This window comes from Micromys minutus, assembly GCF_963924665.1.
Source record: "Micromys minutus genome assembly, chromosome: 25".
Classification (NCBI taxonomy): Eukaryota; Metazoa; Chordata; class Mammalia; order Rodentia; family Muridae; genus Micromys; species Micromys minutus.
The window spans coordinates 4,933,110-4,948,377 of record NC_137960.1 but is presented as its reverse complement, the minus strand read 5'-3'; the positions used below and the strand labels follow the sequence as shown (position 1 = coordinate 4,948,377).

Below are 15,268 nucleotides of genomic sequence, written 5' to 3'. Positions count from 1 at the left end.
CAAGACTGCTAACAAGTGTGTACCTCCAGTTTCGGGGGATCCAACACCCTAATAGGCACATGCTGGCAAAGCATCAACGCACATACATTTTCTATAAATAATTAAGATAACTCAGCAGTTAAGAAGACCTAGGTTTGATTCCCAGCACTCACACAATAGATCACAAACGTAACTCCAGTTCCAGGGTATTGGCCGCCCTTTTCTGGATTCCCAGGGAAACCAGACATGTATCAGGCAGCATACCCATGCACATAATCATTTAAAAAATTAAAAATCAATAAAAGGGTAAAAATATCTACTCCTTAAGGATGACCAATAAGTTATCACTGACAACCACAGTGTAAAGGTCTCTTTCAGTCTCAAGGTGTGACGTAAGCTAACCTGGCTGAGGAGCAGCTTGAGACAGGCATACACCACCATTTGGAGTTAAAGGACACTGAACCTTTACCACACTTCTGCTCAACTTCCCGAAGCCCTGGGGGCACTAGATCTGGTACAAACCTCAAGGTCTCAGAAGTAGTCCCAGCCAACAGGCTCGACTCCCCAACCCTCCAAAGGCAAGCCAGCCTCTGGAGAGGAAAACACATACTTCAGTATCAATTTTGAAGAGTCGCCATCCCCACTCGGGGCCCCCGCGGTCACAGGGAGCAAGCCCATCGGACCGGACTAGGCTACTGCTGGGGGAAACGGAGTTTCGCCTACACGGACCTAACAACTAGACCAGGCTTGGTTTTTTTTTTTTTTTTTGGCGGGAGTTTCCTCACGTACACAACTCTTCTCATACACACACTGCCGAGTATCCCCAACACCCGCCTCCAGAGACGTTCTTAGCGGCCCGTGAACCCCAACTTGCCCACCTCACCCTGGCCCCCGAATGAGGAGTTTCAACAATTGGACGGAACCTGCCCTGCACGCCACACAAGAGACTCATGAGATCAGGTACGACTCCAGACAAGGTCCCTGCCCCTTTAAAGGGGCGCCTCTTCCAGTGGAATCTTCACGACGCCCCTCGGAGGAGAAAAGAGAGAAACATCTCCCCCAAAACCCCAGAGGACAGGCGCACCACAGACAGACGCGGAGTCCGACCCTTTCTCAGAGAGAAAGCGAGCGCCAGCGAACGAGGGGGGGAGGGACGCAGATATGCGAGCACTCATTGGTCCCCGGACCTGCCCGTCAAAGGGGAACCCGTGCGCCAAGAGCGGCCCCCTAAGGGCGGAACTCTGGTCTAACCTAGCCAATAGGAGAGCACGGGGAGGGCGGAGCTTAGCCGCTCGCCTGCCAAGACCGGGGAGAAACAAGATGGCGGGTGCGGGAGGGGGTCCTCGCTTTGCAGCTCCCTCTCGCGCGCTTTCCCTGGCCTCGTCGCCGCCCTCGCTCCAGGGGAGAGCCCGCGCGTCACCCCCGCGCCCCACCGGAGCACCCCTGTGCGCCCCAGCTACCCCCTCGCGCGCAGCGCTCGCTCCCCGTCGGCCCCCGCCGCCCCCGCTCGCCCCGGCCCCGCCGCCGCCGCCCCCATTTTACCTCAGCCGCCGGCCGGGCCCCTCGCTTCGGGGTGCCCCCTGCGCGCGGGCGGTCCGGACCAGCCAGCAGCTTCTTGCGCGGCCCGGCTGAGGGAGCGCGGCCTCCTCCCGCTCCGGCCCTTCGCTCCGTCTCCCCCGGCCCGGGCGCCGCTCCCGGGGGAGGAGGGGGAATGGAGCCACCGCCGCCACCACCGCTGCCGCCACGGAGCCCGGCCGAGGGGAGGGAGGGATCAGCCCCCAGGCAGGATCCGCCCCTCGGCCTCCCCCCCGCCACCTCCACCCCTTCCCTCGCTCCCTCCCCGGCTCGAGCCGCCGCACGCGAAGCGGGAGCGCGAAAGCGCGGGGAGACCGGAGCGGATGCCCCCGCCCGAGCCCGGCGCGGCGGCGGCGGCAGCGGGGAGACGGAGCGCGAAGCAGCGGCGCCACCTCCACCGGGGCACGGTCCCCGGCTCGGCCTCACGGTGGCGGTGCGGGCGCGGCGGGGCCGAGCGCGGGCGGCTCCGCTTCACCCCGGGCCTCCTGCCCCAGAGCTGATCTAGCCGGGGGTTCCCACTCTGAATCCACAGAGCCACGGCTTTCCCCCCACCCCAGCCACAGAGTGGGGGGGCCCGCCGCCTCCAGGATGGAACCACCCGTACCCCTCCCCCAGGCTCGCCCCCCAGGGCGACCCCCAAGGGCCACAGTGTGTGTGTTTTCCCGAAGCGCAGGTGGCTGAGCGGCTGCCAGAAAGTCGTCCCTCCCCAGGCCCCCAGGACAAAGGTCTAACGATGTCCACCCATCCCCTCCCCCAGCGCGGACAGCCCGGGAAAGACCCGCGCCTGTCGTGTGTCCAGGTGAGGCTCTCCGTTCACACAAGGCTGCCACAGACCGGACTTTTCCATCCGTGCTTTAAAGAAAAATTTAAAAAGTAAACATAAAAGTTTGACAGTCTGCTTGAGCCTGCCTCGTAATTCCGTTTGTCACTCTAGGCATGGGAAATACTTTTCTCCATGAATCTGATTTGGCCAGGAGTCGGTTAATTTAATGCACTAAGCGGCTTTCTCAAAGACTGCCTGCCTGTCAAACAGCAACTCCCAGACTTTGAAGTGTACTCAAGCTGGCTTTTGTTCTAATAAAAGAAAAAAATAAAATAAATTGAAGAAAAGGTTCCTCTGCCCCTCCACGCGCGCCGCGTACCTATAAATTTGAAGGCTTACCTCTCGTGGCTGAGATCTTAAGCACCGATACTTAACGATGCTTATAAAGGGTATATGGATAAACTGCCATCGAAGATGAAGATGAATAACATATTTTGAAAGCGTTTCCCCTGCCTGATCGGCTGGTGAGACTTTCGATTGGCTCTGGTGTCCAGGACCTGGGTGCTACAGTTGAAAGGGTAGAGAATAAACTCAGGGTCCAAACTTTGTGTTTTTATTTACATTGACGTATAGATAGATGTTCAGCATCCTAAGTAAACAGTTGAGTGAAACAAGGAAGTTAGGTTTCCTTGCAGGGCTGTTTTCTTGTAACACCGTACTGTAAAAATAACCAATTTTTAAGGAGGAAAGGGCGTGGCTTGTGGAGCCAAACAAGCCCCCTCCCCCCCCACTGGAGTGTTTTGAAAGCTTTGAAGAAGAAAAGCTGTGAATTACTCAACTGTTCTAAAGCTTGGGGGAATAATCATTCCAGGGAAGGTATGGAAAGATTAATTGTGGAAAGGAAGGCCCTAGAGGAAGAGATATTGCAATTACAATTAGTTTTTGTGAGTGTGTGTGTGTTTTTTAACTGAGGAGCAAATAGGAATCCCATATGTCTTGTTCTTTTACAATGTGAAGCAAACATTTACACGGGACACGTGTTTTCGTCTTTTACTCTTCACAGTTGAATGTGAGCACTTGTTTCTTGACTGATGTTCTCAAAGTTTATTTAGCATGACCTGTTTGCATGATTGAGAGGGACCTTTACCCTCTGAAATGGGCAAATAGGAACCCTGAGAAGATGGTGCAGCTTGTCCTTGCAGTGATCTACGAGCCACTGAAGTCACTTGGCAGCCTCATTACACAATCACCAGCCTTTCCCGGTCATTTTCATGAGACGGCTCAACTCATGTTTCTCCCCCTCCTCATCCTCACCCTCAAAACCTGCGAGCCACCCTTACTTTCCTTCTTGACACGAGAAATTAGTTTCCTGTAGCATAACCTAACAAGTAGCCAGTTCACCGGGATGTAATCTCAGAAGTAACATTCGACAATTATGTCATTAAAAACAAATTTGGTTCAGACATCCCAAAGGCACTGCATTTAATTCAACTTAATCGTCAGCTATTTTGAAGAGTTTGAAGTCATCAGTCCCTGGCCTGTCCATTAAACAGAGCTAAATTAGGTTGAACAAAACAAGAGCTCTGTCTCTGACTCTAAATATTTGTTCTATTATTTTTCTCCTTTCTCATTAAAACTCTCCTGAGCTCTACCCATGACTTTAATCCTAGCACACAGGAGGCAGATCTCTGTGAGTCCCAGACCACCTTGGTATTCGAAGCAAGTTCCAGGCCAGCCAGGACCACACAGTGAGAGACTGTCTCAATAAAACAAAACAAAACTTTATTGTAAAGAACTTGGGACTTAAACACACACACACACACACACACACACACACACATGAATAAAAATAAAATCTAGAAAACTGTGGGAACATAAACTGATCCCAAAGTGGGATGGGAGGTGAGTGAAGGCAACTTGGTCAGAGGAACAGTAATTCTAGGAAATTGTCCCAGCTAGTCTGTGTGAGCAGATGTTAACTAGAACTAGAGAGAACAGTTCTTTCCCACTTCAGGGATGCAAAGATCTTCGACCTTCTTAAACCAACTTGAACTAGTTTTGGCTTTAGGTTTGGGTTGTGTGTGTTCGTGGTGGTTGCTGTTATTTTATTTTGAGATTGTGTGCAGTTACAAGTAGAACAGGCCAGCCTCAAACTCCCAGAGACCTGTTGGGGGACGTTTTTGTGCACTGTGTATTCAGGTGCCCACAGATCTGGTTGCATCCAGGACTTTGGCATTGTCCAGCACCTCCTGTCTCAAAGATGGGGAAAAAAAAATATTCTCCATCACCTCTGACCTCTGATTGGTTAATAAAGAGCTGATTGGGCTATAGCTGGGCAGAAGAGTTAAGGCAGACATCTGATCCCTGTGAAGAGAGGGGAAAGTGGCCAAGTAAAGTCACAGAGGGAGACTGAGAGAGTAGAAGCAGCCAGAGTGAGGTTTGAATATGCTTAGCTTAGGGAGTGGCACTGTTTGGAGGTGTGGCCTTGGTGGAGTGGGTGTGGCCTTGGTGGGTGGGTGTGGCCTTGGTGGAGTGGGTGTGGCCTTGGTGGAGTGGGTGTGTCACTGTGGTTATGGGCTTTAAGACCCTCATCCTAGCTGCCTAAAAGCCAGTCTCCTAGCAGCCTTCAGATGAAGACTTAGAACTCTCAGCTTCTCCTGCACTATGTCTGTCTGGATGCTGCCATGTTTCCAAGTTGATGATAATGGACTGGACCTCCCAACCTGTAAGCCAGCCCCAACTGAATATTGTCTTTATAAGAGTTGCCTTGGGGGCTGGAGAGATGGCTCAGTGGTTAAGAGCACTGACTGCTCTTCCAGAAGACCTGAGTTCAATTCCCAGCGACTACATGGTGGTTCACAACCATCTGTAATGAGATCTGATGCTCTCTGCTGGTGTGTCTGAAGACAGCTATATTGTACTTACATGTAATAAATAAAAAAAAAAACATTTTATAGGAAATACAGAGAATATCCCATTTTTTTAAAAAAGGAAGGTGGGACTCACTCGAGGACTGAGTGAGGGGTTTCAGGAGAGACAGGAGGGTGAAGGAGGCCACCATGAGAGGAGATGGACCATGAACACGTGTCCAGGTGAAACATTAAGTAACAAGGGACATGTGGCTGGGTTGCAAGTTAGAATATCTCCAAAAGGTGTCCAAACTTGTAAATAAAATACCTGAATTGTGTGTCTTTTATGAGGGCTGGCTGGAATTTGTAACTCTCTTAACACACTATAGCTGGGCAAAGTTCTCCTCTATTCTAACCTGACCATGTTGGCCTGACCTACTTCCCAGCATCTCCCAGCCAGGTGGTGTTGCCTGCTGTCTTAGGGTTTTACTGCTGCGAAGAGACACCGAGACCAAGACAACTCTTATAAGGGCAATATTTAGTTAGAGCTGACTTACAGGTTGGGAGGTCCAGTCCATTATCAACTCGGGAGCATGGCAATGTTTAGGCAGGAATGGTGCAGGAGGAGCTGAGAGGCAAGTGAGGGTGGCCATCCAGGTGGGGAGGAAGGCTCTGTGGAGAAAGAACTTCTGAACGCCATCCTAAAGCTTGCAAAGCCCACCAGCTGTTCAGATAGTAAGGGAGCCTGACCCAGACATGCCATCAGCAGGAGGGAAGAGAGATGTGTATGCAAGAACACACAGTTTCAGACTTCTGGCTCGCTTTTATTAGCCCTAGGTGCCCTAGAATTTACTATATAGACCAGGCTGGCCTCCAACTACAGAGATTCACCTGCCTCTCCCTCCTGAGTACTGGGAGAAAAGGCGTCCACCACAACACAGAGCTTCTAAAACAAAGTCAAACCTTGAACTCTTAAGCGTGACCCATGAGTAAGGACCAGACTTGCGGCCTTTGGTCCTCTTTTCCCATCGTTTGTTTTACTCTCGGGATGCACAGGGCTCTACAGACAAGAGAGCACAGTAGATCCTCTTATAAAATGATCTAGCTTTTGGTAACTCTGGCCTCCCGGGGTCCAGGTGTGTTTCCCCTAGATGTCATAGACTAAGACCAGAGCGACTAAGCCAGTTAGCTAAGATCCACATTCCTTACTCAATCAGCAAACTTCTAACTGATCGACAAGTCTAGTCAGTTATCTGCCATCCTGGCTGCCACTCTTTTTTTCCACTAATCAAGTGATTTAGGATTTAAAATTGGAGCTGGAGATTTGACTCAGCAGGTAGGAACAATGGCTGCTCTTCCAGGGGACCCGAGTTCAGGGCCGGCCACCCAGACTGGGTGCCTCAAAGCTACCTAAAATGTCATTTCCGAGAGGATGTGGAATAGCATTCTCCTATGGCTACCGTGTGCACATGGTGTATCTACACACACACACACACACACACACACACACACACAACTCAATCTTTAAAAAAAAAATCAAAATGACTTGTGGGGAAACACTGCTGAATTCTTTTCTAGAGGCTGAGTTCCCTGCTCCAGAGGCAATGATCCCTGCACCCCTAGGAGGGGAGCCCCAAGTCACGGAGATGAGAGGCTCTTAATTTGGTGAGTAAGTAAGTCCTTAGGGCTTAGTCATGGCAGGTGATGTCCTACTTCCACCCCCTTGTCACCGTACCATTCCACTCTAATTGCAGAAGCAGCAACAATCACTCCCTCATCACTTTGTGACTCAGAGCCCTGAGTGCACCCTGGATGCCAGCACCCCAGCCTCACAAGGTGTTGTCGGAGGCCCAGCTTTCCTCACCAGGGCTTTTTGCGTTACTTGGAGGCTAGTGGCTGGACCAGAATGGAGCAGGTATGAGTAACTCATTCCTGGGACCTGTTGTGCTTCCGGGAATGGCTACAGTCTGACAGCGAGCGAGCGTCATAGCCAAGTGGCTCAGACAAAGCCCCCGAGAGCGACATGGCTGGCGTTTCCCCAGGATCTTCGCACAAGGCTAGAACACTTTCTCCTGACAAAAATATAATCACGTGTTGTAATGAGCCAGGGAGGCCGTGGCTTGGCTTTAACAGTGAGGACCTCCGAAGTGGTCCGTAATTGCTGGTGAGGCCTCCCACAGACTCCACATTGAGGTCCCAAGGGCCACCCATGCAAGGAATACCGGTGGACCTGAAGGGCTATACAGACCAGGTGAAAGGTCTCCCTGTAGACTCCATAGTTCCCACTTAGCTCTACTGTCCCAAACTTCATCCTGGGACCACAGGATGCTTTTGCTACCCCCGCCCCCAAATTCCACTTCAAATATCCCTGAATGACATCAAAAGTCAAAACACTAGAGGCTGCAGATATGGCTCCTCTTCCAGAGGACCCAGGTTTGGTTCCTAGGAACTACATCAGTTGGAGCCTGTAGCCCCAGCTCCAAAGGGACTCAAGGTCTCTCTGGCTGTTAAATTAAGTATCTTTTTTTTCTTGTCTCAGAAAGTTTTTACTGCCTCCGTCTATTAAGCTAGGTCTAGTCCTGGAAGGTTCTAGCCTCAGGACAGCCTTATCTAGGCCTAGAATGGTTTCAGCCTCTGAGACTTCCGGCTGAATGAGCTCACCCTTTCCTGTTCCTTCTGAACTCTGGCTGGCTGATTCAGCTCAGCTGTTCTGGCTCAAACTCCTCTCCACGCTGACTGATTCAATCTGGCCTCCTCTTGGCCTCTGAGTTCTCACTCTGCTTGGCCTCAAAGTAACTCTGGCAATCTGTTCTAATCTTCTGCTCCTTCTCTTCACCTGTGTCTAGTGTGTTCTCCCTCTGCACCCTGTCTCTGCATAACTGTCCCAGTAAAACTGTTCTTCCTTCTCCCCACCCCCCATTGGGTGTATTCTATTCTGCCAAATCTTTCTCTGATTCGTCACCTTGTCTATCACTGAGTTAGACATCACTGTCAAACTCAGGGCTTCCTTCTACAAACTAACTTTACCTTCATTGTTTGAGATTAAAGGTCTGTGCTAAGGGTTGAGCCACACAACTAGAATTTTTTTTCTCCAATAAATAACACAATTTCACAATTTCAGTAAATATCACAATAACAAATATCCAGCAACATCCGGTCTCCAGGAGGACACCCACCTCACACAAAGATGGTCTCACACATACACAGAATTTAAAATAATAAAAATAAATCTTTGAATGCTGGACTTGGTACTACATGCCTTTAATCCCAGCACTAGGGAGGGAGAGGCAGATGGATCTCTGTGAGTTCAAGGTCATCCTGGTCTACAAAGCAAGTCCAGGACAGCCAGGGATTGTTACAGAAAGAAACCCTGTCTTGAAAACAAACACACAGGAAGATGGCGGCGGACCAGGCTGCAGCCCTGGGAGTCCAGTGGCTGCAAAGGACAGCCCGCGGTGTGACAGTGCCACTGGAGGCACAGAGAGCCTTCCACATAAACAAGGACTTGATGCCGGGGTCATATCCTAGGACTCCAGAAGTGTGGACTGCGGCCGCCAAGAAGTATAACATGTGTGTGGAAGACTATGAGCCGTACCCAGATGATGGCATGGGGTATGGTGACTACCCAATGCTCCCTAACCGCTCACAGTATGAGAGGGGTCTGTGGTATGATTAGGACCACCCAGACCTCAGGTTGAACCGGGGTGAACCAATAATACACTGGGACCTAGACATGTACATAAGGTATCGTGTGGACACATCTACACCTGTTTCCTGGGATGTCATGTGTAAACATCTCTTTGGCTTCGTGGCTTTTATGGTTTTCATGTTCTGGGTAGGGGACATGTTTCCTTCCTACCAGCCTGTGGGTCCGAAGCAGTACCCTTACGATAATCTGTACCTGGAACGAGGCGGTGATTCTACCAAAGAACCTGAGCCGGTGGTTCACTGTGAGATCTGAGGAGGCTTGATCGGCTTTTGTGCCCTCTAAACAGGACTCCCCCGTTCCTAGAGGTTTAACCTTAATGAAATCCCTAATAGAGCTCAGTGCTGTGCTAGAAAGAAAGAAAACAAACACACAAACAAATAGATAAATTAAGAGAGGGGCCATAGAGGTGGCTCAGTACAGGATACTGTGAGATTCTCAGCACCCACGTCTCTTCTGATGTACAGGAGCACCGTATGCAGTGTATGGACACACACACAAGCACAACACCCACACACACGACATTTTAAAAAGAAATGTTAAAAATTAATCCCTTCATAAATTAATCTCTTTTAAACTACAATATTGGGGGCTGGAGAGATGGCTCAGTGGTTAAGGGCACTGACTGCTCTTCCAGAGGTCCTGAGTTCAAATCCCAGCAGCCACATGGTGGCTCACGACCATCTGTAATGGGATGTGATGTCTGGTGTGTCTGACGACAGCTACAGTGTACTCACATAAATAAAAATTAATTTTAAAAATGTAAAGTTATTTTTATACGTATATATGTCATATACATATAGGTCCCCAGTAGAGGCCAGAAAAGGGCAACCGGCCCCTGGGAATGAAGGCTGCTGTGAGCTACAGTGTGTACTGGGAACTGAACCTGGGTCCCCTGCAGGAACTTCCAGTGCTCTTAACCTCTGGACTGTCTTCCAGCTCAGACTAAGTGGTTCGTTACATAGCTCTGCTCTCCCCTCTGTTGGGTGGCCTCCCTCAGTCACAATAACCTACCAAAGTCACTAGTGAGAGAAGAAGTCACTCCCCACAGTACCTTTTGTGTCTTTAATCTTCCTTCATTTGCAATTGATGTCTTAGAGATCAGAGGACATTTTGCCTGCTGGTGTGTGTTTAGTGCCTGCAGAAGCAGAGAGAGGGCATCCTATTCCCGGGCACTGGGGTTATAGATGGTCGCCAATTTCAGTGCGGGTCCAGGAAGTCAAACCCAGGGCCTCTCCGGAGGACCGGTCCCTGCAGCTAACTGCTGAGTCATCACCCCAGCGCCAAGAAAGTTACATTCCAACAAGAGCAGGCTGAGACTAGAGATCTCCTAAAGACCTTCAGCTGTAAATTATCTTGTAAACAAGCTGAATCCCCGCCTATAAACAGAGAGCCCAGGGGTTGATCCAGGAGCTGCGGGCTTAGCCACACCCTGTTCCAGTGTCTACCAGTAAGAGGTGAGGCTTTGTATCAGCCTTAAGGTGTCTCCAGTCTCCAGGCTGCCTCTAACCTCCTAATGTCTTACTGTAAGTCACCAGCAGACCCTGTGGGCTGTGGCAGTTAAGTCCTAAAGGTGATCTGCAATAACCCTTCTTTGGGATTTGAATGAGTGAGTTTATTAAGTGCGTGGCAAGGAAAAAGGACAGTGACTAGCAGTTAGAAAGACAGACGACAGACGGACAGAAAGACAAACCATCAAAGCAAGCCTTCAGGACATCCAGCAGAGATCACAGGAGTGGTCTGACTGAGCGAGCAAACAATGTCCAGAGGGAGGCTCACAAACTTCCAGCGGGGAAGCCCTGAGGCATGAGGCTGGTGCTTGCTCGAGAATGAACTTCCCCCACACAAGCGTTTTTTAACTCGGTGGGATAGGCCATAGGAACTTCTTTGTAAAATGGAGATTCCTTTCTAAAAACTTCTCTCAGGCAAGATTTCACCTGAGCTAGAGAGATGGTTGGGTAGATCAGAGCACTTGCTGCACTTACAGAGAACCCGGGTTCAAATCCCAGCTCCAGGGGATCCAATGCCCACTTTCGGTTTCTGAAGAAGATTCCCATATACATGCAACACACACACACACACACAGAGGCATGGTCCCTTGTTAAATGGAGACCAGTTGGATCAGGATTGTGATTAACCAATTGGGCTGAAACTGTCCCAGCAACAAGAACAATGATCTTAAACCACAAGGACACCCACCCTGGAAAATTTAGTTCCAAACTAGAAGCATTTCTCCTCATTTGGTGGGCAGACACAAAGTCTACTTTGGCTATAAATTAGGAAAAAAAAATGCTTATTTTTACATTTTTATTTGTTTTCTTTTTTGTGAGTCTAGAGTTGTAAATGCTAATTTTGTTATATAATAACTTTGTGGTTAATAGGACCCGGCCAGCCTCCCCAATAATTGAGGCGGAGTCCTATGGATTTTTTAAAGCAGCTCTAGCCTAAGTATTAAACAACTTACCCTTAATTTATTTAGTTTATTTTTCTATAGGTCTGACTATTAATTCCCAGATACACTTGATCCCCAAGTACTTACTGTTTAAGTCTCACCCTGGCTGGTTCCTTCCTGTCTTTAGGGTTCACTTCTAACCATATGTTCATGACCCAGCTCCTCTCTCAGTGGTCACCTTATATTCCTTCTCTCTCTTCCTCCCTCCTCTCCCCTCACAGTTCCTACCTGACCCCCAGCCCAGTAACTGAAACCCCTCCTACCTCTATTCTCCCCAGAAACAGGCTGTAGCCACATTTATTTAAACAGTACCTTTAAATTGGAGAGCAAGTCTTACATAACAAAGGCTGTTACTGGGTAATTTACTTGCCCCGGGGCAGCCAGACCTTGGTGGCCAGTATTTAGCATTTGTATCAGCATCAAGCCAACTCCCTGTAACTCACTATGTAGACCAAGCTAGCCAAAGGTGACAAGCCTGTCTCTGTCTTCCAAGTGCTGGGATTAATGGCATGCACCGCCACACCAAACTTGTAAGAGCCTGATGTCTGTGTGCCTGTCAGGAGATCTTGGAGCTAGACTTACAGGAAGTTGCAAACTGTCTGGTGTGGTTGCTGGGAATTGAACTCAGGACCTCTGGAAGAACAGCCAGTGTTCTTAACCACTGAGCCATATCTCCAGCCCCCGTTTATTCATTTAATGTTAGCCCGTTGCATGACTGTGCTTGGATTTTTATTTCTTAAAAGCATGCTGGTATGTAAAGGTAAGGGTAGGGGAGACATGTTCTCACACAGAGTTTCTCTAGCAGATGAAAACGTAGAACCATTCATTAACAATTAATAGTTCACAATTAACAAATTAAATAAGTTACTAGTAATTATTAATTAGTGTTTGGTTCTTTCTCCCAGCCCCATGCTCCTAGAAATAAGACTCAGTCTCAAAATATATTTATAAATACCTTGGCCATATAGCTAGAAGACATAACTTAGAATAACCCATTTATTTTAACATACATTCTGCCCTGTGGCTGATTTCCTGTGCTCAGGTACCAAGCATCACTCTCATTACATGCTTCTGGGTGAATCTTCCTGAGCCTGGCTTTATCCCAGAATTCTCTCTGCCTCTCCGCTGTCCCACCTCCCATTTCCTGCCTAAGCCTCAGGAGCAGGGTTGGGATGGCAGTCTCTGGCAGTCTAGAAGGAACAAAACACAAGTCTGGAGGAAGCTAAGATGCTGGTGTGGATCAGGCATCTCAAATAAAGACCTTCATACTCTGGGATTCGAAAATGCCTTTGTCCTCACTTTATCCCAGATATATAGACCCCAGAAGGCTAGGCTGATTCCATGACAGGCTTCCAATTGTCAGGTGAGGAGAACAGGCTTAAAGTTCTGTTCCCAAGAACTAGGCAAGTCCAGGCCACTTGGCCTGAGGCAAGGACAATGGGTCAGCAGCAGTTTCCGGACCTCCCCTGCAATTTCCAGTCCAGACACCACCGTAAGGGAATGTCTGTAGAGATGGACCCAACAGATTAACATAGAGGTCACATAGCCCACCCTGGATTCCCTAACGTGCTTTTTAAATCAGGCCTCAAGCTCACTTGGTTATCTGTCTATTTTAGTAACGGGAGATCCCAGCACGCTGGACTTCCGCAGAATAAAACACTTTTTGTGTTTACATATATACAAATAGTTTACATACTATTTGAGTCCGGGGTGTCATTCTTTGGTGGATCATGGCCCCTGACAGACCTAATGAGCACACGGCTCACAGCAAGGTGTGACCTTTTCTATTTATCTCTGTATTTATATTTTTAAGGATTAATTTATGGACTGGAGAGATGGCTCAGCGGTTAAGAGCACTGACTGCTCTTCCAGGGGTCCTGAGTTCAATTCCCAGCAACCACATGGTGGCTCACAACCATCTGTAATGAGATCTGATGCCTTCTTCTGGTGTGTTTGAAGACAGAGACGATGTACTTATATGTAATAAATAAATCTTTTTTAAAAAGATTTATTTTATTTTATGTATGGTTATTTTGCATATATGCCCACATGGATAATCTCGCAAGCCAGCTGTAGTTACAGGTAATTGGAGCCATCTTGCCAGACCATTATGTGTTTTACAGATACCAGAATAGAAATGTTAAGCTTCAAACATGAAGATGGGATTTAGGGTAGGGGAATGGGGGCTTAATTGTTTTTTGAGGTTCCTTTCTGTAGCCCTGGCTATCCTGGAACTTACTCTGTAGACCAGGCTGGCCTTGAACTCAGAGACCTGCCAGCCTCTGCTTCCTGAGGGCTGGGATTAAAGGCATGGGCCACCACTGCTACCTGACTTTAAAAAGTAAATCTTTAGAAACTTGAGTAAACATTTAAATTACAAAGTATCTGGCAAAGATCATACTAAGAGGCCCTGGGTCCCTAGGCTCAGTCTCCACTCCCCAGAGGTCAAAGCTTGGCTATAAACTTCTATCAACTTAGTGTTTGGCCCACTGTGGAAAGATATTCACAGCAAGGAGAGGAAGGGAGGTGATTTACAGACGCAAAGAAAAGTCTGGAACATCCAGAACATTTGTTCCCAGACCCCACCCTGCTCCAGAGCCTCCACCTGGGACCTGCGCAGTGACTGTGACCGTGAATTCCTGGGTGTTCTGTTCTACTGAGGGGCTTGGAGCCTCTGCTGCCTGCTGAGCTGGGGCTCCCTAGCTTCTTCCTTGGTCCAGATTCAGATGAAGACAACCCTTCCTCCCCCAGGTGAAAATCTCACCTTAGAGCGCCAGAAGGATGGAAGGAGTGAGACACCTTGGGGATGTCATAGGCCTCGAGGACACAAGAGGCCAAGGGAGGAGCAAAGCTTCCTCCCTGTACTGGGTTCCAGCTGCTGGGATCCCTCTCTTTCTGTGACAGCTGGGTCATTTCCCCTTAGTTAAACTCTGGCTCTCTGACTCTATTACAGCAGCTGCCTCAGGGCCTTCTCATAGTTGCCTGACAGACAGAGACGGTGTCCATCCGCCCAGGGCAAGCCAGGGAAGGCCTGACCTGGGATGACTGGGGCCCCAGGTCCATCCAGGCAGCGGAGCCGTGATAAGTGGGCAAGGACACCTTCCTGCAGCTCGAGAGAGGAGGATAGGGAGGAAGGATGTAGCTGTTTTTGGGGGACTGTCCCTGGCTCTGAGGGAGGCTTTCTTGTCTCTGTGCTTTTTTCCTGAGTCACCACACATCCAGGACAATGCTCAGTTCACCCAGCAAGGTCAGGGTCACCAGGCCTGCCAGTATTTTGACTTTACTCCCTCCAGCCAGTGAACAGGGACCCAGTGGACGATGCTCGAGGCCACGAAGCCCTTTGGATCTCAGCTCCCTGTCTGGAGAAATAGCCTAGATGTAAGACGCGGAGGGTTTGTTTGTTTCTGGGGGTGGGGGACTGTTATTCCCAGGGTGCAGCGCTCGGGGGGGGGCCACCCCTTCTGCACGTCTCTCCTGTGCTCTCTGTGGTTCTCATCACCACAGGACTGGCGGACCAGAGAACCCATGTCTCTGTTCTCTCACTCACGGTGTTTGTCCCCAGCGAACTCGCGGGAGAGGCGAGGAGACCGGAGCATGCACTTTGTCTGCTCAGGGACAGTGGGTCCTCTCCACCAGGCAGATGGCTGTGTGGCACTGTCACGAGAAAATAGGCTCCTGTGGTGGAGTATGTTTAGGGCCAGGATTAAATATAAAATAGAATTCCTGCAGGGTGTGTGGTGTAAGCCTCTCATTCCCAGCCCTCAGGAGCCAGAGGCAGGAGGATCCCTGTGAGTTCCAGGTAAGTCCGGTCTATATAACGAGTTCCAGACCGTCCAACACCACATCATGAGACCTTGTCTCAAAATCAAGACTTAGTTTCTTTAGGACTTGTCCGAGCCTCTCAGCCGACAGCGTCTGCAGTAAGCCTTTTGGGTGGTCGCCCT

The 15,268-nt window shown here is 49.4% G+C and overlaps 1 protein-coding gene and 1 pseudogene across 2 annotated transcripts in view; one reads left to right on the top strand and one right to left on the bottom strand.

Moving 5' to 3' along the window:
* Window positions 1-1,636, bottom strand: part of BRPF3 (bromodomain and PHD finger containing 3) — a 35,060-nt gene extending 33,424 nt beyond the window's left edge. The window contains exon 1 of the mRNA XM_080937801.1: window positions 1,522-1,636. The gene's annotated coding sequence lies outside the window, so the exon portion shown is untranslated. The remainder of the gene's footprint in view (window positions 1-1,521) is intronic.
* Window positions 1,637-8,563: 6,927 nt separating this feature from the next.
* Window positions 8,564-9,163, top strand: LOC308437174 (NADH dehydrogenase [ubiquinone] 1 beta subcomplex subunit 8, mitochondrial-like; annotated as a pseudogene). The gene has a single exon. The product of its transcript is annotated as an NADH dehydrogenase [ubiquinone] 1 beta subcomplex subunit 8, mitochondrial-like (transcript).
* Window positions 9,164-15,268: the final 6,105 nt, after the last annotated feature.